This window comes from Balaenoptera ricei, chromosome 19 (assembly GCF_028023285.1).
Source record: "Balaenoptera ricei isolate mBalRic1 chromosome 19, mBalRic1.hap2, whole genome shotgun sequence".
Taxonomy (NCBI): Eukaryota; Metazoa; Chordata; class Mammalia; order Artiodactyla; family Balaenopteridae; genus Balaenoptera; species Balaenoptera ricei.
Genome location: NC_082657.1, coordinates 41,340,046 through 41,367,253, shown reverse-complemented (window position 1 = coordinate 41,367,253; position 27,208 = coordinate 41,340,046). Strand labels below are relative to the sequence as shown.

Here is a 27,208-nt window from a genome sequence, read left to right as displayed (position 1 = left end):
GCACTGTTGGTGGGAATGTAAATTGATACAACCACTATGGAGAACAGTATGGAGGTTCTTTAAAAAACTAAAAATAGAACTACCATATGACCCAGCAATCCCACTACTGGGCATATAGCCTGAGAAAACCATAATTCAAAAAGAGACATGTACCACAATGTTCATTGCAGCACTAGTTACAATAGCCAGGACACGGAAGCAACCTAAGTGTCCATCAAGAGATGAATGGATAAAGAAGATGTGGCACATATATACAATGGAATATTACTCAGCCATAAAAAGAAACGAAATTGAGTTATTTGTAGTGAGGTGGATGGACCTAGAGTCTGTCATACAGAGTGAAGTAAGTCAGAAAGAGAAAAACAAATACCGTATGCTAATACATATATATGGAATCTAAAAAAAAAAGTTTCTAAAGAACCTAAGGGCAGGACAGGAACAAAGACGCAGACGTAGAGAATGGACTTGAGGACACAGGGAGTGGGAAGGGTAAGCTGGGACGAAGTGAGAGAGTGGCATGGACATATATACACTACCAAATGTAAAATAGATAGCTAGTGGGAAGCAGCAGCATAGCACAGGGAGATCAGCCCGGTGCTTTGTGACAACCTAGAGGGGTGGGATAGGGAGGGTGGGAGGGAGACGCAAGAGGGAAGAGATATGGGGATATATGTATATGTATAGCTGATTCACTTTGTTATAAAGCAGAAACTAACACACCATTGTAAAGCAATTATACTCCAATAACGAAGTTTAAAAAAAAAATCCCATGGGATACTGAAAAGCTAGGTAGTTTATTATTTTTCATGAAGGTTAAGGCATATTTCGCTGGGGAAAAAACACAACAACCCAGTCCTAAAAGGAGCAGAATCATAGTCCCAGAGATCACATACAAATGATGCTATAATAAAACCAGACCCATTTCATGTCAAGATTTTTTTTTAAAGGTTCTTGATTTAAGATAAGTCGAATTTAGAGTGAAATCAGTAGGAGTACACAAGGAAAGCTATCATGACCCTTGGAACTCCTCTAAATTCAAAATAGAAAAAAAATGAGAAGATGGAATTGAAAAATGAGAAAATGGATCAAAACTTTAGAAGCATTATGCAGTACTTGATCCTTCAGGCAGAGAAATGGTTAAGTGGGATGACAGAAATCTCTGTTAACAATGGTCTCTAATGTTGGGGTGTCTGTAATTATCCAATTTCTAGCCTTTGAGTCTTATTTATGTTGTGTCTCTTTATAGCAGAAGAATGTGAATCATTCTTAGGATAGTGCCAAAGACCCCAGGAAGTTTTATTTCTCATTTTTTGTAATAACCATATTTTGAGAAGAGTATTCTTCCAGTTGTCTGTCTGAGGCATCAATCTGTGGGGATTCTAATTGAATCTAGCATCTTTCTGGTTTATAATATGATAGGACATAGATAACCCAATCTAACTTGAGCAGGCCTTCTCATCCTTTCAGCTTCAGAGAATTCATACAGAAGGACCAGCATATTAAGAAGTATGTTTATCTTTCTTTTTATTACTGACTACCATCATTTCCTTAAGAGAAGAACATCAATACCATAGCACACATATTTATGTAGCAAATATTTATCATGAATCTTCTGGGTTGGTGGTTCCCACATTTCCACCCATATAAGATTAACTTTGGAATTTTGATAAAATGCATAGGTATACCCTCTAATATTCTAAGTCAGGTTTGTGTGAACTATGGTCCTACATTTTATTGAAAGAAAAACCTGGTGACTCTGATATTGGTGACCCATAGACTGCACTTAGAAAAACACTGTTAAACATTAGACATTACTTAGCCATTGTAAAAATAAGATGTGTTATGCATATATTCTGTTCTCAAGGAGCACACCAGGGAAGGAAGGACAGCGCCAGCAGATAAAAAGAAGCATAGGAGGAGCTATAAGTTGAAAGCATATGACCAGAGAAGGGAGAGGTAACAAAATATTGAGTGCCTTTTATCTTTCATGCACTCTGCAGGGCATTTTATATATATACATTATAGAATTTAAGGGGAAAATCTCCAATTTGCATATAAGGAAACAGGTTGAATTAACTTAATAAATCAGTCAGGGAACCCATAAAAAGTAGCGGAATAAAAATCTTATCCCATGTCAGTCTTTCCAAAAAAAAAAAGAAAAAATCAATGGTTTTACACTGATAGCACAGCAGATTGAAAAATCTGTGCATGAATAATTATAATGCAAAGGAGACAAAGGCACTCCATAATATAGGCACAACATTCTTCACAGGTTGGAAAATAGCACAGTGACAAGCCCAGAGTAGACATTTAATCAAAGTCGCTTACTTCCTGTTTGTTTGGAGAGGATAATTAAGGGCTCATTCAAGGAGACCAGTGGATATGGAATATTTGACTTGTAGCTATTATTTTCATGTTGACACACGAGAGTAACAGCTAGGTACACTTAGTTAAAGTCCTAAAACTCTTAGGTATGTAGCCAGCTCTTGTTTTTTTAAGATAAAATGAGTCCCTGAAAGTGTTAGTAACTTGTTAAAAGTCACAATAAATTAGTTTTGCTAGCAAAACTTTTCATGATAAGGTATTTTTTAATATCTCCCATTTTTCTGCTGTTGCTTCCCAAAACACAACCTAAGATCCTTCCATGCCAAATGTAATAATGGATATTGTGTTGTGCCAGCAATTCAGATCTTCCCTTTTGTACCAAGGCTCTCCCTCAGTGGCAGCTGGGACTGTAGGCAGCTGAAAACTCTCAACTGGTCTTTCTTGAGGAATTGTCCTCAGCCAAAGAGAACGTCTTCACCCAAGATGATGCCCCCTCCCACCCATGCAGTCTACATCCTCTGGTAAGTGTCAAGGTCTAACCGCCTTACGTTAAGACAGGACAATTCTGAAGGGCTAACCCATCACCAGAGCCCCCCAAGTGACTGTCTAAGCATTTTTTGCAACTCAGTCACAATCCATTTCCTCCCTCTAAGCAACCCTACTGCCTTCATTCCCTTAGAGGTGTTGATCTTGAGGACACTCCTAATGTGTAAGTCTGGGCCTATTATCCTAGGAACCTGATTTAAGACATCAAATTATTAGATCTTCCCTTCAGGTGCTTTAATTTTCTGCATATTTATGACTGAAATGCTACCTTTTGGGGTATTATTCTTCCATGGACAACCCAATGCCATTTTCAGCTTAAACTGCACATTAATTAGGATACCAGTGGGAAATTGATGACATCTTAAAGTTCTTATACTTTCAGGAGGGATTATTAAAGGGAATATTTTAAAAGGAGAAGATAGAATATATAGAAAACACCAAGGATATTCCTTCCTGAACCATGGGACAGAGTGATGCCCCTCTTGACTCCATTGAGATGAGGTAAATGAAAGAATATAGGAGAAAAACCAATAGAGAGAAGGCCTGGGGCTGTTAGCTGAAGGACACATTTGGTTCAAATGTACCTTGCAGGGAAGGATCTGGGAAAATAAATACATCAAGGATGAGAGTAAGGGGATGAGTGGCTCTGGATGAGAAAATGGAAGAGAAAATAATGTCCAGGTACAATGGGTATCTTGCTTAAGGCCATAAAGTTAGTAAGTAGTGCTGACACTATAGAGCCACCCATAAGAATGCCTGTGCCATCATTTGATATAATAAATAAGTATATTCCATTTTATTATCATGTTATATTTCTGTGTTTATATCTGAGGAAGATTTTGAGCTTCCTAAGATGAGGCGTTAACTGTTACTCATTTCAGAATTTCTAACACCTAGTACAGTGTTGCAGGAAGTATAGAGCAACTTCCTTTTTCCTTGCTTACCCTTTGCTTAATATTCTCTTCATTCTTTGATTTTCCTTTGCTAAAAAATAGTTAACCTTCCTCGCTTCTAAAAATTATGCATTATAGTTTCCTGGGAATGTACGTGGAGGTGTTAAGGAGAATGGGACATTCTCTTTCTGCTGTCTAGAAAGTTACAGCAGCTGACAAACCTTGGAGATGAATGGGACAATGGCTGCCATAGCCATAATGCCATTATATTCAGAAAAATCAATAAAATGTATTAAGTGACTGAGTGAGTGAAGGAAGTTAATGACACAACTAGGACGAAATATGAGTTTCTTCATATTTAGCTCCACTATTTCTTGCCAACACATGATAAGGCCTCTTTAAAGGAATGATAAACATATGAATGAACTACTAACATCCTCAAGAGCAGACAGATATATTACAAAATAATGTATTAAAGTCATGTTGAAAGAAGAAAAACAGATATTCTGCATCTCTTTGGAAATAAGGAGGTTACCAAAATATATCATCAGAGAGAATTCAGCTTTGATGAAAGAAATTCAAATGCACAAATCACTGATCTTAATTAACCACTATTGATTCCGTGGTATCAGGTTGAAATTAATGTGGGCAAGTTCATCAAGCACAGGAGAAATGAAAGTTATGAAGGTCTTCTCCTTTTAAGCTAGAAAGAGAAAGGGAAATTTAGGCCTATCAGGCAAGAGGCTCTGCCAGGTTTCAGAGGCCAAAGAAACAGGCCCCAGATGGAATCCTGTGGACTTCTGCCATCTCCTTGGCTGGGCTGAATTTCTGCCATTTGCCTGCATCTGTCAGTGCAAAAGGCAAAATCTCTCCCCTCCCACCCACCTACTTCTACCTCCACCACCCACCCCGGCCTTTTCAAAATATATTTTATTTTATTGTCTCATTACTTTTTGGAGACAAGCTCTGGAACTCCTGTCTCCACCAAAAGCAGCCCACTTCCTGCTGTACGTGAATTTACTTTTCTGCCTGGAGCAGGTGTTATTGTTTAAAAATACCAAACAAAACTCCTTTAGCTACTATAAAAAGCATAGCTTTAGAAGCTTTATATAATTTTCAGAGCAAATGGCATTAAGAAATTTGCTCTTGCACCTGCCTACTCTTCAGATTTGCATAAATGTTCATTGCTGTACAAATGTAGCACGGCGTTTGGTTCTATTTAATGCAAAAAAAAAAACAGAGACTCTGTCCATCTCTAAAGCATCTTCCAAGAGAATCACAGACATTCACTTTGCTTAAGCAGATGAAAGAATGAGGGGAGGTTTCAAAATTTTCATACTAAAAGAAACTTTTAAAAACACAAAATATTAGAAAATGACAGGCTAAGGCTATGCATATATTTTTGTCTGTAAGATTTAAGTATCTACTTGAATACATTACATTCTGAACATTAGGCATTGGCTTGTGAGAGAATTTCCTTCATAACATAAAGCTAACAAGCCTAGTTTGGAGTCAGTAATGTGAACAAATGGTCTTAAATTCTAGTACCATTTGTGGTGATATGGTCCAACAAATTGGCAAGGATCTAGAGTTTTCAAAATATAAAATATTTTAAAAGAATAATAAAGGGGGAAATAACACATAGGGGAATTCAAACTGAGTTAGAATTCTTCTCTAAATGTATAGTTTTCTTTACATCTTGCTTCAAATGTAAATCTTTTCATACATGTTGCATTGAGCAAAGTAGTAGGTCTCTCAAACCTGTTTTATCCACTAAGTGCTGTTGTGTGTACTTTTTAATGATTTGCTATCCTGTATATTGTTCTACCTCTATAGTCTTACTTCATACTCTCATAATTACTTGCCAAAATTAATACAATAACTACTGCAATACTCTAGTTATTGGTATCACAGCATTTAATTTCAGTACCAACAAAATTATCTTCCATATTTCAATTTGCAGAGTTATCTTGGAAAATAAATAGAAAAATGTAATTATCCTGTTAAAACAATATCACTTCCTCCCATGACCCATAATAAGATATCCAAGCTCCATACATGAGTTTTTTACTTCATTTACAAACTCTTTTTCTATTGGTCCTTTACCTGCTTTTTTAAAATCACTACTGACATTTTAGAACAAATTTTTTTTATTTTTAGATTTATTTTTTTATTGAGGTAACATTATATAAGTTTCAAGTATACAACATTTATTTCTACTTCTGTGTACCCACAGCAAGCCCACCACCAAAAATTTAGTTTCCATCCCTCACTGTACATTTGATCCCTTTTAACCATTTTGGCCTCTTCCCCCCACCGCCCACACTGTGCCCCTTCCCCTCTGGTAACCACTACTCTGTTCTCTGTATTTACATGTCTGGTTTTGTTTGCTTTGCTCATTTATTTTATTTTTTTGTTCGTTTGCTTGGTCTTTATTCCACATATGAGTGAAATCGTATGGTACGTCTTTCTCTGTCTTATTTCACTTAGCATAATACACTCAAGTCCATCCATGTTGTTGCAGATTGGGCTGAATAATTTTTAATGTTGGATGTGGAACCTGTCTTGTGCATTGTAGAGTGTTTCGCAGGATACCTGACCTCTACTCACTAGATTCTCATAGCATCACCCCACAAGTCATGGCAATTAAAAATGGCTCCAGGCATTGCCAAATGTCCCATGGTCACAAAATTTTCTCTCATTAAAAACCATTGATCTTAACACGGGTTTCATGGAACCCATGTATATCCTCACATCCAAATCCATTTACTCATGAATTTAGTATCCACTTAACACATGCCTACTCATTCATCACGATCTAACTCAGGTGCCATTGCTCACGTGAAATCTTCTTTGATCCTTCTAACAATTAATTCTTTGTGCCATCTTAGACATAACCCTATCTCATCCCATATTACCCTGTATTTAAACAATTTTTATTTCTGTCTTACCCATAAATCTCTGAATTTATCAAATGTAGAACTTGTTTTTTTATACAGATCTTTGATTATGCTATTACCTAGTAAAAAGACTGCCACATGAAAGAGAGGAACTCATTTAATATGTTTGAAAGAGTGATTGAATGATCAAACAAACGTTAAGATGATGAATAGTTGTTTGTCTGTGTGCCACACACTAGCATATAGTAGATAATTAATATATGTTTAGAGAAGGGATGAGTGAAATAGTCAATGTAATGGCACTCAAAATGGTGGGAGTCTATATAACACTCTGACACACCAGCAACAAATCCCATTATAGCTTCCTGGATATTCATTTCAAATTATGAAACCTCTCAGAATATTATCCCTTAAGTGTAAGCTAAGTTGTTCATGTAAAAATTATCCTTATTTCATTTTGGATGTGCTGAATTAAACAGACTCCTGTTCCATCTTGTCTATGCTGTAACCTTTACTAGACTAGAAGATGAATCTTAAATGGCCCTGGGTAGTCTGTGATCTATGCAGAATAACTGCAGTCCACTTACTTTTCCCTCTTATTTTTATCCTTTCCTCACAGGGCCACTCTCTTATCCTCCAATTCTTTGTGTGGTTTAGCATGAACTAATGACTGCACATTTATGTCTATGAGAGTTTATAGTCTGAATAGTAGCAGGAATGTCTTTTGACAATTTGCATTGTGCATATTGTTATAAAAATAAGAGAAGGGGAATAAGGTAATGGACTGTTTGTGAACTCTTTTCTCTTCTCTGACATCATGTGAGTCAGAGGAAGACAGGTCAAGATTGATGAGCAGATTCTTAAATCGTTTATAAATTGATGAAACTCAAAGAAAGGATAGGGCTCTGTCTTTATCCTCTTATTGTTACATTCTAGTTTTTTTGACAGGCCTTAAAATAAGCTCTTTTCCTTCCACATGTCATCAATAAAGCAGACACAAAAACTCTTCCTTGGTGATTTCAGTACACTCAAACTTTTCTCTTTTGATTTGAATGGAATGTATTTAAAAAGTGATAAGGAATTCTGCAATGATTTGAACACCCAGCAGATATAAGGTAGAATAGATCAGTAGATATTGGATCAGGAAGTGAGGATGAATGAAAGTACACTTCAGGTGGAAATCTCTGTATAAGTGTGTGTGTGTGTGTGTGTGTGTGTGTGTGTGTGTAACTATAGCTATAGGTGTACATATATCTATCTATCTATATGGAGAGAGAGTTATTATAGGAAATAACTCAAATGATATGGAGGCTAAGTCCCACAGTCTGCTGTCTGCAAGCAGGAGAAACAGGAAAGCCAAGCTGGTGGTATAATTCAGTACAAGTCCAAAAACCTGAGACTTGGGGAGCCAGTGGTTAAATCTCAATCTGAGTCCTAAAGCCCTGGAATCAGTAGCACCGATGTCTGAGGGCAGGAGAAGACGGATGTCTCAGGTCAAACAGAGGGAGCGAATTTGCCCTTCCTCTGCCTTTTTGTTCTACTCAGGCCTTTAGTGGATGGATATTGCCCACCTGCACTGGTGAAGGCCATCCTCTTTATATAGTCTACTGATTCAATGTTAGTCTCTTCCAGAGACACTCACAGACACACCCTGAAAAAATGTTTTACCAGCTATCTGGGCATCCCTTAGCCCAGCCAAAATGACACATAAAATTAATGATCACAGGTGTGTTCCAAAAATAGAGAATAAAAAATAACAACGTAATGGAGAAAAGAGAAAAAAAGATTGGTGAGGCGTGTAAAGAGTTACATTTTAGGCCCTCATTTCCACTTCAGTGTATGTGCTTACTGATAAATGGAATAGAAGCCACTCATAAATAAGAATTTATTATTGTTATAAAGATCTTATTCGTGGGACTTCCCTGGTGGTCCAGTGGTAAAGAATCCGCCTTACAATGCAGGGGACACGGGTTCGATCCCTGGTCAGGGAACTAAGATCCCACATGCCACTGGGCAGCTAAGCCCCTGCACCACAACTACGGAGCTCGCACGCCTCAACTAGAGAGCCTGCATGCTGCAGACTACAGAGTCCATGCACTCTGGAACCTGTGGACCACAACTACAGAGCTCATGTGCCCTGGAGACTGCACACCACAACTAGAGAAAAGAAAAACCCGCACAGTACAACTAGAGAGAAGCCCACGCGCCACAACGAAGAGCCCATGTGCTGCAACTAAGACCAGACGCAGCCAAAAATAATAAAATAAATCAATAAACAAATAATAAATAAATCTTTTAGAAAAAAAGATCTTATTAGTAAGCATTAGCACATAATTAGCAAATATGCTAGGATGTAGCTAGGTTTAGAATATCTAGACATGTTTTGAAATCCCGACCCTTTCAACAATGTCATTCTTTTCCTTGAGCCCTGGTTTCCTAGTTTTGGACACTATCTGGAATACTATACATTTCTTGCAACTTATAATTGTTGATGTAATATTGAGTAATGTTTGCTTTATTCTGACAATCTAATATAGCTTTTCACTTTATTTAGAGTTCTAAAAAATAACGTTACAGGTATTTTAAGGTTATATAATTTTAAGGTTCTATATTTTAAGGTTATGTATTTTACAGTTATAAGGTTTTATATACTTAAGGTCATATATATATGTGTATATATATATATATATATATATACACACACACACACATATATATGTATATAAAATATATACATAAAATCCTCTCTTCTGGAAAGGAGCTGAACATATGAAAAAATATTATCTCCCATAGTCATTTTCCATGACATCATGGTCTCTTTTTCCATGAGCAATCAGCTTTTTTCCTCTTCATGCTGTCACATACATATTGTTGTTTGTAAGGATAAAAATCAATGGCTTGATTCATATATCCATGTATCAAATATGTTACACAAAACCGTTTTCTAATATTGAAAAGCAAGGAGAAAAGTTATTTCTCTCAGAAATTGCAGTTTGTTTTCTGGTGACTTATCAGCAATGTCTGCTGAGTTTCAGAAAATTCCATAACTGGATTTATTTTTCCAAAAGAAGTGTTGGGGTGGTGATATGTTCAGCTTTTCACATCATAGAAATTAATTACCCTGATAGGACAATGGAAGACGGATTAGAAAATGATGAAATGGAAGCTGATTGGAAAGCGGTGGCCCTAGCCTTGAGCAGACTCCCAGGTTATAGCAGTCTGGATGAGGCAAATACGTCATGGTATTTTTCACAATATATTGAATTAAGTTTGTGTGAACTTTAGAGCACTATCCAATTGCTGGTATGTAGTAGGCAGACAATAATGATGTTCATTTTTCGAAAGAGGGATTATTTGTCCTCATTGAAACTGTAGAGTCACAAAAAATTTGATTTACTTTCTGGAAATAGGATTCATATGTTGACTCTGCCTCTCACCTATGCTTATTCTTACATCCATATGTGCAAAATGTGTAAATGTGTAAACCGTGCACAGGTGCACACACACACATGCACACATTATTTTGGTTTTTAACTACCAGTAATTCTATGGTGATTTTCTTTCCATAATTCAGTAAAATTATTTCTAAAATTGCTTTTACTTCATAATGAATCCTCTGTTTTAAGGAAGAAGTGCCAAACCATGGAATCTGAAATGGATATGATGTGACCCAGCGAATTAAAAATCTAATTTCTCTCCTCTCATTGTATAAGCACCATAAATTTTCTAATCCCTTTTTTGTTCTGAATATTCATAGTCATGTGATTATTAGACTCTTTTTCTGAAAAAGAAAAAATAATGAAGACTTCGTTTGTAGTAGAAGATGTTAAGAGTGGATCTACTTGTTCAGAATCACTTGAGGTAATTTAATAGTTTACATCTTTCATGTGTGTTTGAAAAGTATGCTCTGTTATAGGTAATAGGTACTGAAGTCACTCACGTCAAATCTTGACTTCTCATTCCCTCTCCTGTGAAATGAAATATCTGAATCAAGAATTACCATATCTTAGAGGCTCAGACTGTGTAATTATGCCAATTTTCAAGGCAGCTCAAATGGTTAGATAAAATGTATTTGAAAATCAGTATTTTACACTGATCACTTGATTCAGTCTCATTAGATAGCATTACCTTACTCTCAGACATCAGTTAATGCAATGGCTCGAGTATGAATCTCTCTGTATTCCGGGCTTGAGTTTGCCATCAAATTAGGTGCAGAGAAAACTGAAGGACATAGAACACTAGGCATGCAAAGAAAAAAAATAATAATGATTATTGAATGTGATTTTATGAAAGAATAGAAATATTTTGAAGCCGTAGCTGAAGTCCTGGCATCTCAAAGAAAAACAATTCCATTGGAGATTTAAGTCTTTTTTTCTTAAAACGCTAGGCCTTTTTGCCAAGAACAGGGCCTAGGGTAGACTGAGGCTTTGATCAGAAATCACCAAATGAGCCCTTTTCTTTTACTAGTAAGGAAACTAGGTGACAGTAGTGGTGGCAGTGAGTAATTTTTTGGAAAGGCAAAACGAAATCAGTAGGACCAAGGTTTTTTTTTAAAAAGAAAAAGATTCTAAGTGTTAGATACTTCCCAACACATTGTGGCCACAGCCAAAGCCAAGCTCCTGCCATCAGCAGCCTTTCTCTTTTCCTGAACTCGATAAGGTACAGCCATTGTGTTGTTCAGATTCTCCTAGGAAAAGAGCTCTTCTTTGTTTGCATCACCTCTTTAAGGTTACCTGTTTGCTAAAGTAAGGACATTTAGACACCAAACATAAGAACGTGCACAGTCTTTACTGCAACATTTTATTTTTCTTTCCAAATGATCTTTATGAAGAAGGCAAAGTATTTCTTGTGAGACTTGCATACCTTTCCCCCTGTGTGGCCATGCCCTCCATTACGCCTAATGATGCTAAGTGCATTATGGGTTATGAAGCAAAAATATAAGCTAACCTCTGTGCAGGGATCCTCTCCACATAACCAGGTATCTACATACCAGAGAAACTGCTGAACACATCTGATCACAGTGGTTAAGAAGGAGGCTCCAAACTCTGCCTCTTATTGACCCTGTGAGACCCTGACATGCTCTGAACCTACCTAAAGTCAGTTCGCCACCCAGTTCTCTGATCTGTTATTTTCCTTCTGGCCTTGTGTTCATCATAAATTTCACTTCCCAGTAAGCAGCCTTCGCGTCTCACTCATTTCGTTTTACTGATTACAACTCATGATCTATTTCCTGCTTCAAAGGGTTTGTCCCTGGAGACTTCATCTGAGCTGTTTCCTGAGAAGTAGTAATAGGGTATTCTGTGGGGGTGGGTGATGGGCTGGGGCTCTGTTTTCCTTTCTGTCTGTCTGACGTCCCCTTGCTTGTCTCAGCCTTGGCCAGTGCCTGTCCGCAGTGAGGTGGGGGAGTGGGGAGAACTGCTGATCTGAAGGCCCAGAGCTGATAACTCATCCTGGTCCTCTCCAGTGTCCAGGGATCTGGAGAGATCCTCACCCACTCAAAAGGAAAAAAAAATAAAAAATAAAAAAAAAATAAACAGAAAAAGGATAAAAAGAGAAGGATCAGGGAGTGGCCACCTGTGTCTGCTGGCCCTGTGTCTGTTCAAAGGTGTTGGTAGGTTGGTGTGTGTGGTGTCATGAGATCTTCATAACAAAAGGTCTATGGGTGATCTAAGGCTATACCTCCTAAGGCTTTGCAAAATTTTGAATACGCTGAAACCAGAGTAAGAAAAAAAAAAAAAGCTGGTCTACTCTGTTGAGAAAAACACCACTGAATATTCTCCTGTGAACTGAGGGCTATGTGGTGATAACTTAGAAAATCAATGAGATAAAGCTCTGTGCCTTGATATTTATGCTAATTTCCCAAAGAACACAATCTTCCCCAAAGATTCAGCAACTTTTAAGGGCATAAGCACTGTGTCTGCCTTACCTATGTTTCCTATAGTTTCTTGGGCATATCACTTAACTTTAAGTTTCAGTTTCCCAGGATGAGTATGAAGCTGACAATTTGCTTTGCTTATCTGGAAAGCAAGGCAGAATAGACGAGAGCAAGGCGAAATAGATTTTTTGTGTAATTGTATACCAAAAAAAACCTGTTTTGTATACAATTATATATTTTTTCTTGTTTAATGCCCAATATATTTATTTATCTTTTGAATTTATGAAAAAACAGAAAACCAAAAAAAAAAAACAGAACTAACAAAGATCAAGAAGGTATTCCTCTGAATTAGGCATAGCCGGCAGGCAGGCAGGCATAGACAATATGTAAATGAATGGACATGATCATGTTCCATTATCATATTTTTAAGTGAAGTGAGAAAATAAAGAAGGGGAAATTCCAGATCAGATTCACCACCTGGAGACAATTTCATGTTTTGTAAATTTGGTATTCTGACAAGGTCCTGGGATCTGAGCCCTCAGGACCCTGGTTTCTCTTTTGGACCAAACACAAGGTGTGAAGGCAATGTTATCCTGAGGCATTATCCTGTGTTTACATAGACTCTGCCTCCTGGTTTGTGCTCTTGAAGAAAGGCGCTCACTCAGCATCCACTGTTCACAGAACTCTTAAAAACTGACCATTTTAAACAGTCTTTTTCCTGCTGTCACAAACTTTCTATACAACTTGATTCACTTTAGAAGGGAACACAGTGCCTCGTGTGTACAGAGCACTTACTAAGTTGTGCCATTGGACAGGGTGTTCTAGAACATGTTATCTCAGTGAGTCCTCTCAACAACTCTATTCAGTAAGGACTATTAATGCTGTATTTTTTTTAAAAGAAGGAAAGTGAATTTAAGTGGCATGTTCAAAGTCATATAGCTTGTAAAAGAGAGACAGAATTGGGACACGAGTCTTTTTGATGCCTAATGTCATGATCTTTTTATGATCTTTTTATGATCTTTTCATGACATCATACTGCTAAGAGAGTCAAGAAGAGGAATGTGGAGTTCCTCTTAAGGAGTCTATTTTTAGCTCAGTGTACTGGGCATGGCATTTTCTCCAAGTAAAAATAGAGATTCAAACAGCATGGCATCTAGGAAGTAGAATATAAACAGGCTTATTCTCTTAATAAACATCACCATTCCTAGCCTAAGAGTCCCTCAGAGAGATGGAAGTCTTGCTGCTTTGAGACTGCCTGAAGAGTATATTCCAAATAAATACCATATTCTCTACCTCTGTAGCGTTTACTTCAGAATGTCCAGGATGGACCCTGAATACCCTCATTTCCCTCTCCCCACTACCACCACTGTGTAATTCTTATGAGTGTCTGAGATTGGAAGTGACTGTATTCTTAATGTCAGGTTAGGTCAGAATCCCACTCACAGAGAATATCAAACATACTCACAAAGCCCTTAAAACATCTTATGCTGTCTTCTTGGAAAGTCAAATTTTGGACATTTCAAGAGGCTGTCTGGTATGGTCATTAAGAACATGGGTACTGAATTTAGAAAGCCTGGGTTTATCACTTATTATTTTTGTATTTGAGCATGTTATTTAAACTCTCTGTGTCTCAAGATAATAAAACATTCTACAACTACGAGGATATCAAATGAGACAAGCTATAGTAAGCACTTGGCAATCTGTTACTATTGTTATCAATGCTGCTGGGTACTGGTGGTATACTTGTTAGATACTGCACAAATAGACATAACAAATGATCCCAAAACTCTGTGTCTTACAACAGTAAGCATTTTTTCTTACACGCAGGGAAGTACAGGTCAACTGTGATTTGGCTGAGCCTGTCTGGATCTCAGCTGGGTGGATTTGCTTCAGAATGCAAATACAGTGGAGCATGGCTTTAGGCTCTGGATTGGGTTCAGATCTGCTCCATGAGTGCTTGTTCTGGGACCCAGAATCCAGGGCCAGCAGATGCCTGGGACATACTTTTCTCATGGTGGGTCACCGATGTGCAAAAGCCAAGTCGAACTATATGAACACCTATAAGGCCTCTGCTTGAGTCACTTTTGCTAACATCTTATTGGTCAAAGCCACGTCATTTGGGAAGGAAAATAGATTTCATCAATCTGAGATTAGAAGCAGCAGGAGTGAAAATATATGGAAAAATAATCCAAACTATCAAAACTATAGTAATAATGATTCTCAATTAATAAATATGATGCTCAACATTTGCTGTGAGACTATAGTTTGCAACATTCTGTGCTAAACACTACATATTGATTTTTCTTTAAAGGTATGAGAATGAAAAACCACTATCACTGAAACCATCATAAATGAGAACGGCCTTCACCTTTTCCTCCTCTGGGAAACACATTGGTACTATGACACTTCTTTTACAGGTGGCTCAGAATAATTTATATTAGAACAGCTGATTTCTTCCAGGCTCTGTCCTAAAATTCCTAGAGACATCAGAAATAGGGAAATATCCCAAAGGTGTCCACACTCTGGGACATGGGTATTATCTGTGGGAGAATGTTAGCTGGGACTTGAGTAGAGGATAGCCAGTTAGAGTTGATTAATTCAGCAAATATTTATTGCAAACTAATGCTATCCTAGTTTCATGCCAGGTAGAAATTTAAAGTGAGTTTAGAAACATCACAAGATTTAGTAAGGAAGTTAACTAAAGAGAAAGGTAAAAGCTAATAAAATAATAATATAATAATAATAAAATAAAGTCAGATCATAGAGGGGCTTAAATATGATTAGATATTGTATAGGAAGTAGGGAGGGATTGACACTGGTGAGCAGATGTTAGTATATAGGAGATTCATCCCTCTAGGAACATTTTAAGTATATATAACATTGGTTTAGTAGTATAATTTTAAAGGACAAATTAAAAAAAAAAAACAGAAGAACAATGATTAACATACCAATAAAAATTGAAAACATTATGTAAACAGACTATTCAGTGACAAGAAAATACAAAAGAACATAGACATTTGAGAGGTTCAACTTCAAAAGTAATTTAAAGAAATGCATATTATAACGACATTGTCCTCCTGGTTGGTTGTTTTTTCAGCAGTTATTCAAATTTTTTTTCAGAAGTCTTTCAAATTTTTAAAAATTTATTTTAGTGTGATAAAGAATGTTTTACATGAGATATACCCTCCTAAAATTTTTTTAAGCTTATAATACATTATTGTTGACCATAGGTACTGTGAAAACCTTTTTTAAATTAAATATAGTTGATTTACAATATTATATTAATTTAAGGTATACAACATAGCAATTCAAATTTTTTTATAGATTATACTCCCTTTAAAGTTAGTATCAAATATTGGCTATATTCCCTGTGTTATACAGTATGTCCTTATACCTTATTTACTTTATACATAGTATTTTGTATCTCTTAGTCCCCTGCCCCTTTCTTGACCCTCCCCACATCCCTCTCTCCACTGGTAACCGCTAGTTTGTTCTCTATACCTGTGAGCCTGTTTCTCTTTTGTTATATTCATTCTTTTTTTTTTTTAGATTTCACATATAAATGATAACATATAGTATTTGTCTTTCTCTGTGTGACTTATTTCACTAAGTATAATATCCTCCAGGTCCATCCATTTTGTTGCAAATGGGAATTTTTTTTCATGGTTGAGTAATATTTCATTGTGAGTGTGCGTGTTTGTGTGTGTGTATATCTACACACCACATCTTCCGAAAAACTTTTTTAAAGGAGGAAATATTACTAATATCCAGCAGTGGCAACAGTATGAGGGTAAAACATAGTCTCATAAATTCTTAGTGGAAATGTAAATTGGTCTAGCATTATTGGAGGAAAATTTGTCAGCATCTGTAGAAATTTTAAATGTGCATTACTTTTGCCCAGTATTTACCTTCACAGATATATTTCCAAGAGAAAAAAACAATAACAACAGAAACAAAATCAAACCAAAATTATATCCATGTCCAACAAATACAAGTGGGTATTCTATTGAAACCTTTCAATAGCAAAATTGGGACTGAATTAAACTCTTATATTTACTGAATAGTTATTCACGTTAATTTCCATCCATTATATAAAATTCTGTGCAACCTTTTTTTAAAAACTGGTCTTGAGAAATGTCACAGAGAACCTAGTGTCTTTCATGAATGAAGTATCACTGATAGTTGTTTTACTGTCTGTTTCTGGTTCAGAACCTTGTCAAAAGGTGTTTGCATTTTTTTTTCTTTTCATTTTCTTTCTTTTCTGTGAAACTTGTTTTAAATTTTTTAAATGGCTAATTTATCATACTCTGTGCATATAGAAGATGGTGTAAAAACTGGACATACTTTTCCAAAGCTGTGAGGTATGATAACATATGTAAATTGCTGGCTTGAATTCTAATGAAGAGGTAAAGCCTAAATCAACTGTCCTTTCCAGGTCTCTGTCAAGAAGAATTGCAACGGCCTTTCCAATTAATTATCATTGAAGTTAAAAAGGAAAACAGAATAGCCGTAATTAATGCAAGCAATAGATCATACACTCATTAACATTGCTCCTGTATCATTTTGTGAAACATACTTTTCTTCCCTGTTTTTAAACACTAAAGAGCTGTAGGAACATCTTACACATTTGTTTCATGCATTTAATCAAATCTTAATCTTTGGAGTCTCTTATACCTGAAACAACTAGCTATATAAATTAAAATAAGAATGGTAAACTGGTAATTGGTTAGTTCAGTGTTGATTAAGGCTCTTGTGTGCTTCTCAGCCGGAGGGCTACCAGGAAAGCTTACCTTCCGTATTCTGGGGAAAACTCAGAAGGAAATATTTAGCCTACAAAGAGGAAGCGGAACAAGAAAATAAATCTTCAGTATCTCCAGAGAAATCTGCAAAAGGTGATAAGTAGAGGTTGCTACTCTTTATACTCATTATAAATGTACTGATTATGAAAAGAGCACAGTTGTTGCAAGATGGTGGACTGACAATGGGCTATGTTGTTAAGTGTTAGGGACTCATACAGTCCTGTGGTCAGCAGTAATTAATTATAACTTTTCCTTTTCATCCATGTAATTGCAGTTGTAACTAGGCTGAAATATGTTCTTTTTGCTTACTTTCCAAAAGAACATAATCACTGACAGAACTTTATGCAATATTTCAATAACAGCAGGCTTCAGTATCTTCATTTTACAGATCAAACTGCATGAGGTAATTGACATGGCTTGTTCAAGTGCTGGAATCAGAGTTGAACACAGTATCTCATGGCTCCAAATCAGTACTCTTTCCTTTATTCCACACCTTCTAGTGTTTATAAAATACTAGTATCTGGATCAGATGGCACCATGCATAAAAAAATCGTTTGTGCACTACAAAGTTCTACTTAAATGGAAATGATTATAGAACAAAGCAAAATGCATTTCTTTAAAGTTAGCAAAACCAGACCCATTTTAACAACTTACATAAGCAAATTCCTTTCCAACAATAGTCTAAATCATTAAGTTATAAAATGGTAGTTTAATGTATTTTAACAGACTTTCCATTGCATGTTCCTTAGAATTCACTTCTCAATTTTTGTGTCTTAAAACATGTAAAGAGTAAGATATGGCTCATTCTCTCAAGGGTGTGATATTCTGAGGGGGGCAAAATTAGATAGAATAATTTCTTTAAGTATAATCATGATAATAATACAACCACGCAACAATTGAAAGTAATATGAATCATTAAAGACAGAGACTAAATCACAGAGGTGAGGCATGTACAGAGTTTTAGGAAAATATTGCCTTAAGAAAGTAGCTATTGCCTAAATCAGAAGAAGCGGTATAATTTACACCTGATCCCAAGACATCCCGCTTCATCCCTGCGATTTAACAAACAGCTGGTCTTTTTTTTCTGTTCCAGGTATTGTTCAAAGCACTGGATATGCAAAATGCATGGACACACTGCGCCCCCAAGAGGAAAGACAGGTACTTCAAGGTGACTGCAACTCAGTAAGTACTGAAGTAAGATTGTGAGCATCATGAGAAAGAACTAATAAGTTAAGGAAACATTTAAGATGAGCCTTGGAGGATGGGCTGTAGTTTATCTGGAGGAGAAGGGTGGAGAGATACTTCTATGAAGAAGAAACAATGAGCAAGGATATGAGGGCATGAAATTACACACAGTTTGAGAAAGCATACGTATTAATGTCAGGGACAATACCCACCAGGAGCTCTTCTTCTCAGCTTCAAATGAATATTAAGATTTACAAAACTATCAGAGAACACACGTGGTTTCAGCTACTCAGCTTTAGGCAACAAAGCACAGCATACCAGCCGGTCAGTATGCCCGTACGGAAGCACATGTACCTGTTTACATAGTTAACCAGCAATTGTTTTTTGCCAGCTCCCCTTACATCCAGCAGGTGAAAGCTCAGGTAATGGAAGAACACATATCTTGCAGGTATGTGATCCAACCTAGTTTAGAAGCCTCATTTCCAACATGAGCCAGTATCTGTGAACCACTTCAGTATTATTAAGTCAGGTTCCAGGGTCTCTACATGGGAAATACCAGTTAAGAGAGTCTCTTCCATATAGAATTTCAAAGCTATGGCTCCAAATCAAAATTTTTTCAGCCATACGTAGACATCGGAAACCAGACACAATTTGATAATCAGGGATTGTTTTTACCATAAGCAATGCTGCTAATAACACACCTGAAAATCTACCTTTATTAAATCTCCAGGGTAGCAGGAGGTGGCCGAAGGGAAGGAGACCAGCTGTGACTGTATGTCATCACCGGCTCTTTACTCCAATTATTTCTAATTTGGGGCAAATGTTTGAAGAAATAACAATGTAGGTGGAGAGAAGCAGGAAGGTTTCAGAGGCTCATCATAGGCACATTATATAGATCTTGGTAACAGGGCCCTGAGAATAAGGGAAAGGAAGTGGTCAAGTGTCCGTGTGAAAGTTACCAAAGGTTAAGGAGGAAAATGGTTCTCAGAGAGTTTGATATGTTTCACGTCTCCCACCTTATCTCCTATCATAATCCCTTTAACTGTTTGCTTTCTGACCATGTTCAGCCATCTTTCACTTTCATATGCCATATTACATCTCGTTATAGAACTTTTGCACAAGCTTAGCCTTCTGCCTGGGTAACATCATCACCATCATCCCATCACACACATACACACACACATTACGCATCATACATCCTTTACTCAAGGAAGTAACCCTGATTACCACTGGAGGAATTCTCCCAATCAAATATCCTCTTGATATCTTATAACTTTATATCACAGATTTTAACACAATTTTCCCTTTACGGTCATTTCAGTATTCATTTATATTTTCCTCTAGATAGTAAGCTTGATGAATGTAGGAAACATAGCTGGTTTTGTGCCTTTCCCAGTTCTTGGCACAGAGTGAGTACTTATAAAATTATTTTGAGTTCATTAATCAAAGGATAAATGCACAAATCAGACAAAGAATATCATGGGAGAAAATGTTGGTAATGGTTAGAAGAAAAATGTAATTTCAGTTGTTATATGAATTACCCATTAAATATCCAAATTTGAAAATGTTCAATTAATAGTGAGAAGGTAATGGGACTAGAGATAAGCATCTGAAGGTGTGTATGTAAAAAGCTGCAAAAGTCTTAAATCATCATGATCACTGAGGTTTTACATATCTAAAATACAAGAAATTACATGAGTCACAGATGAAACTTACCATGTTTTGAAGAAGCAGTTGCCTAGAAAAGTGTTTATGAATAAGTGGGAATTACCAATTGGCCTTTAAGGCTTGGTAAAATGTTGACACTATAAACGCTATCTTATTTCCAGCTAAAAGACAGAAAGGAAGGGTAGGACCTAACAGCCACTTAGTACTTTTTACTAGAAAGCACCAGTTTCATGAACTCTTTTAACCATCACAAAAGGACAATTCTGATCTCATCGTCATCTTTTTATGAATAAGGAAGAAAATGGATTTTAGAAAGTTAACTAATTTATTCAGTGTAGCACAGTAAGTAAATAAAAATGGCAGGTCTCCCAAACAATATTTGCATATATATTTTTTCAATACCTTAATTTTTAAATAAATCTTTCATATTTTTTGACCTTTTCAAATGCCCTTCACCTATCAGCTCAGGTGGCCCTGTATATTTTGTTTAATGCTTCCCCAAGATCAGGATGACTAAGTCCTTTCAGGTTTTATCTTTTTTACAAATGGAAACATACCGTAGGCTATATAGTCTTTGCTTGTTGTTTTCTAAAAACAAATACACACCTGTCAGAGATCCCAGCTACAGCCTCACTCAGATGAATCAGTGTCATTTCTCTGAGAGAAGGTGGAGTAATTTCTATACCTTTTTTTCATCACCTGCTCTCTGCTCCAATTATTTCTAGTTTAGAGGCCTCTCTTCCCATTCATCCTTCTCAGTTCAATCTTCTCTCCCTTGTGCAGGGTGAGGGATCACGGTTCCCATACACTCCTGTTAGGATGCCAAATTACCAGTTAGCAATTAAGGAAGCTTATTCACAGAAAGACATAATCATTCAATTATGTGAAAGTCAGAAGAATGATCTCTTTACATCCTAAGCCACATCAAAGAGGCTGGTATTTATTCCAGATCATTATACCTTGATGACTGATCAATTTGACTGTCTTCCTCTTCTGTGAAACAAAAAAGAAGGAATCTTTGTCTGCATTTCATGGCCATTTATCATTCCTCTGGCTTTCAAATTGCAAGGCTGAGATCAAAGGAAAGGGGAGGAGTGATATTCTGCCGCCTCACACTGAGAGCAAAGCATGATCATACCTCAGTGTTTTCTAATTGTTAAATATCACCTCCGCTTACTTTGCATTGTGAAAGAAACAAACACTGGAAACACTAAGATAACTAACTCTCTTAATATATTGCACATCAAATTCTATTTGTTCTCTTTGATTTTAGAATCAAAATAAGCTCCCAAGTAATCAATCTGAATATGGATTCCAATCCATATATATCCCTAGGCTCCGCCGGTAATTTGCTGTGTGATTTGGTCAGGTACCCTTCCTTACCTGGACCTAATTTTTCACACATATAAAATGAAAGAATGGGAACTTGATCATTTTTGACATTTTCATTAGCAAGTTAAAGACTCAGCTTTGATATTCAAGTGATGCACCAAATTAATTTACTTGTTATCATAATTGTTTTTATTCCACAAGCAAATTTCATAAATAAGAAGAGTGGGTTATGAATATGAACACAGGAGTTTTTCTATATAGACTATAGACATATCATATGATTTTCTGCTCATATACCATTTCATTCCTATAAAATGTGAAATCTTAAAAATCTAACACTTCTGTTTCTTTAATCATAAAATGCATAAATATGTAGCACATGATATGAAAGCCTCAGGTAGTTCCTTCAAATCTCCTACTCTCCGGGGGAAACCACCTTTAACAGCTTAGTGTGCATCCCATCACAATCTGTTTTATGTACCTATATACGGATGATATTGGCATTTACCTTTTGTTTTATGTTAATAGGGTTGTGCTTTGCATATTGTTTTGTGTGTCTTTTTCTCACCACTTAGCAATATGCTTTTCAGTGCTATCCAAATGAGCATACAGAGCTCTCTCAGTCATTGTCTTTGTGGATGCGTGTTAATCAATGGCATAAATGTACCACAATTCAATGTAACCATCTGTTGATATACATTTAGATTTTTAGTTTCTTTTCATTTTTACAATGACAAAAATGCTGAAAAAACTTTTGTTTTTTTCCAATTGAAACTGTACTTTTTCATCTGTTTATTTGCTAGAGCTCCTGGCATATGAGTAGTGACTCAATATATATCTGATGATTAATTCATGGAAAAATATTGTTATATGTTACCCTAACAATGGATTTAAATTTGTAGCGGTGGAAATAAGATTCTCCACCACTTTTTGCCTTTTACTCTCATTACTAGATGGATCCAGGGAGCCAGAATGACTTTCAAACATGAGAAAGGGCAAATAATTGAAAGATTCAGAAGTATTATAATTCTTCACCCAGGGAGCAGAGGATGTCTTGTAACTTCTTCCTTCCAAATCTTCTCTTGTCTGATGTCCAGAACACTGAAAAGATTAGAAATCTAGAAGAACTTCAAGGGGTGGGGGGAAGACTATCATGAGATTTCAATCCATTCATCCATTTATTCTTTTTCTTCTTTTTCATTTGCTCAATTATTTATTTAACGTAGGAAATGTTTCTTAACCATTGGCATATACTGGTCACTCTCACTTGTTACCAAGGAGTCTATAAAAAAATTGAAAAAGAATGCTATTTATTGAGGTTTACTGTGTTTCCACATGAATATAATGTACTTCTTACAACAGTATCACAATGTAGGGTTTTTATTCCAACTATGTAGATATACAAACAGAGGCTCAGAGAATAACTTCTCCCAGTGTATATAGAGTATGACATTTGTAGTCAGACAAAATAGATTCTGAATCTAAGCTAAGCCAATAACCAACTGTATATCTTTAGTTTAGATGTTTAGTTGTCTAATCTAGGAAATGAAAATAATACTAACAATACCCACATGGTTAAGTTGAGCTTAGTACAAGACCTACGACACCAGAAAAGACGTAATTGAGACTATTGTTTTCATTATTGTTTCTTAGTCTACTTTAGTGGTCAAGATGTGCTGAGATGGATGGAAGCAGAAGTTGACTGATTAACCTTGCCTTGGGGTCTGGGAAAAAGGAGATGCTGATATGCTTTAGCTTAGCTCCTGATAGTAAGAGAGAATTCAGAAAGTAAGAACAAAAGTCCTACTTACGAAGAAGTGAAGAATGACTGTCCTGTAAAAATCAAGACCTATGTGATGGGAACAGGCTTGGACAAGCTCAGTAGGGAAGGGAGGGGCCCAACATTACCATGCCCCACCCCACCCCCCATCCAGAATGTTCTGCATCACTACCTTTACTTCCTTTTACTCACTTGTTGGTGATTTAATCATTTCCCCTTGGGTCTGCTGATGACCATTTACCAAAGCAAGACAAGTTCTCAGTGGGCAAGAGGGTTTCTACCCTGCATTTCTTTAACTCAAAGAGAGTTGTAACCTCAGTCTGGCTTCCTTGTCTTTGGAGTTGCTTAGGACCAGTAAAATTCAGATCAGTTCATTTGTCTGCTTTGCTTTCTTTTTGCTTCTATTTCTCGCTGCCATTTTTAGACAGATGCCTGGAAGAAAAAGTTTGTTATTTGAGACCAGACAGCACAGGTTTTAATCTGGCTTGTACCAGTACTAAGCATCTGATTTGGCACATTGCATCACCTGAGTCACAATATTCATCTTTAAATTACAATGATAATATTTTAATTTCCAAGGTTGTCATGCCATAAATAGAATAAACAAGGTGAGGCACTTGGCAAAAAAAATACCCAATTAATACATATTTGCTTTTTTTTTTCTTTACAGTACATGACTAAGGCTGAATAAGCTAAAAAACCATGTAAAAATGTGAGAGTTTGCTTTTCACTATTGTTTGTATAACTCCTAATTTGACGTTTATGCAATATTTCTCTAGAGGTATTATAATCAGGGTTTCAGTGGAGAATACTTCTTGGACTAGAATCTCCTCCAGCTGTTCTTGTTAAAAATCAGAGCTGAAGAGTCACACTTCTAGGGAAGTATTTGCATATAGATGAACTCAGTAGTTACTCTAGACCTTTTGACCCATTTCAATCTCTATGGGCAACAATCCTTAGTTCTTTTAAATGGCTTTGTTACTCAGTGCTAACATGACTCATGTTGTGAAACCTTTAATAAGCCTTTTAAAACACTCTACCTCCATTCATAAGAGCAGGGCATAAAATGTAATGTCACAAATTAGGTGGAACTTGGATTTAAGTACCAAGGAACTGAGCTTTTGTAGTCACTGAATGGTATGATCCTACCAATTTTCACACAAAACACCCAATTGGGTCTTTTTTTTTTTTTTTTCAAAACCCCACTATTTTTTGTGTTAATCAGCAAAGGGGTCGGGACGGTGGGGAAGGGCACAAAATATGGAACGCTTCACGAATTTGCGTGTCATCCTTGCGCAGGGGCCATGCTAATCTTCTCTGTATCGTTCCAATTTTAGTATATATGCTGCCGAAGCGAGCACCCAATTGGGTCTTTTGAATAAAACTTGGCGGGGGGGGGACAAGCCCAAAGATCACACTGTAAACAATTTTCAGTAGTAACCCATAGCTTTTGTTATAGGCCTAGTATAAAATAGATTTGATTTTATAACCAGTAATATTGTGATATTGTTTCTTTATTAGTTACACTATGAGACTAACTACAGATAGCGTAAGGAGGATTTTACAAATGGAGACACATAGGCTAAATGAAGGTGGGAAGAAGTGAGGAGATTATAAGAAAGTAGTTTATACACTGCAGGGTGTTCAATATGCCTGGGAACGTATTGAAAGAGAAATGAGAGCAGTACTGAGAATTGCTTTCTCCTTCTCTCCATCTGGCTACATCTCAATCTTCCTTCATGAGTCACGTGCTTTCAGAATCTACCCTTGCACTCCTCCTAGTCTGATGTAGGTTGTCTTTCTCTATTCCCTTGGCATCTGAGGTCTTCCCCTTCAAATACCTCTGCAGTGGGCTATATTGTAATAGTCTATTTACTCCTCTATTTCCAAGACTATATTGTAAGCATCTCCAGAATGTCTTGTTTAGAACTACATCTCCATTGGCTACCATACAGATGGTACTCATCATACCTTTACTGAAATGAGGTTAATGCGGGTCTTTATAGTAAGGTGAGATCTTAATGAGATCATCAGAGCTGGGTACTTAACTTCACTGTTCCTAAGGCTGAATCTCATCATGTGTTTAGTGATCATGTACTGAATACAACACAGATCCTAGTCAAAGGATTAAAGGGGTATATACTTCTAACCATGAAGAGATCATATGCAGGCTCTCTAGTTTTATAGCTGGCCAATGTGTGGGTTTCTTATGAAGGGCTCCTTTAAATGTACTCCTATGAGAATCTTGGGGCCAGGTATGACTGCTATGAGCATTTACTTTTAAGCTAGGAGGCCACAAAGTTAAGGGTAAAATTGAAACCATAGTTAAGACGAGGAACTAGGTCAAAATGGGGGAAGTGATAAAGAGATATTTAAGGAAATTGAGTCAGGAATCAGCTCTAAATGCTATTCAGCAGAGCAGACGGTTGGGGAGATGATGTTAGAGTTTGGCTTTCATGGATATCTCTGGATGTCACCACTGAAAATGGTTTGGCATGCATTAATATTCTGGTTGCTTTGTTAGGAGATAGATGGTGCTGGCTGGCTTAAACGACCCATGCAGGTCAGGGAAGTAGCAGGAGAGCTTGACTTGAAAAATAAACCCATTGTAGAGCATTCGTAAGTACTATTACAGGGACATGAGATAAGCATTGTGGAACATGGAACAAAAAGAAGCTTAACCCTTCATATGTATATAGAATTCTTCAGGTTAAAAAAAAGTGTAGCAAAATCCTTATTTTGCACACACATACACACACACACACACACACACAACTTTGTTGGAGAAGATCAGGCAAAGACAATTATCTCTCACCTAGAGATGAGGAAACCAAGGATCAGAGTATAGGTGTTGTCTAATGTTATCCTTTAAGCAACATATCCTGTGATTCAAAGAAAAATTTTCCGCTTGAAACCCTCTGTTCTTCCTCGTACAACATTCTGCCTTTCCGGGGGTCTCTGATGTATTTACATACAAAGAGTAGCCTAAATGAGAAAATAATGTCCTTCAGGAAAATTCAGTTGTTTAATCTCTCCCAAGAATGCTGATAATTTGATAAGGAAGTCTATAAAATTTTAAAAATCAAATGGGACTTACTTGGGGTTGGCCCTTTACATATGTTAAACCTTTTAATACAAAAATAGTGGAAGGCAGGTAATTATGCACATTTACCAACATGGAAGAATTGCATTCTAGCCCTTAAAAAATCCATTTTCGGGCTTCCCGGTGGCGCAGTGGTTGAGAATCTGCCTGCCAATGCAGGGGACACGGGTTCGAGCCCTGGTCTGGGAAGATCCCACATGCCGCAGAGCAACTAGGCCCGTGAGCCACAACTACTGAGCCTGCGTGTCTGGAGCCTGTGCTCCGCAACGGGAGAGGCCGCAACAGTGAGAGGCCCGCGCACCACGATGAAGAGTGGCCCCCGCTTGCCGCAACTAGAGAAAGCCCTCACACAGAAACGAAGACCCAACACAGCCAAAAAATAAATAAAATTAAATTAAAAAAATCCATTTTCTTTCAAAAGCCACATATGTGTCTAAACCACATATTCTGTGAGAGGGTCTCAGATGAGATGTAGCAAGAAAGAAACACTGCTCTCCGAGACTACGACTACGCACTATAAAGTAGAAAGAGTTCCTTGGAGCAGGAGGCTTTGATGGATTAATCAGGAGGAGATTGTAGTTGGAATATGGGAGATGCTCCATCTGAGCTGAAAATGTTGGGCTGGGAGTCAGCAAACCTGGTTTCTACTCCCAGTAGTTATCACTCAGGGACCCTAGCCAAAATATTTCCCCTAAACTTTAAATAAAATGAAGTGTTTGATAAGCTCTATGTTAACTAACTTTCACAACCTCTGTTAGTTTCCTGTGGCTGCTATAGCAAATTGCCACAAACTTGGTGGCTT

General features: G+C 36.9%; 1 non-coding gene across 1 annotated transcript; it reads right to left on the bottom strand.

The window, feature by feature from the left end:
• Positions 1 to 24,557: 24,557 nt before the first annotated feature.
• LOC132354411 (U6 spliceosomal RNA) lies at positions 24,558 to 24,664 on the bottom strand. Its single transcript, XR_009499278.1, has one exon. It is a non-coding gene; the product is annotated as a U6 spliceosomal RNA (small nuclear RNA).
• Between the last annotated feature and the right edge of the window lie 2,544 nt (positions 24,665 to 27,208).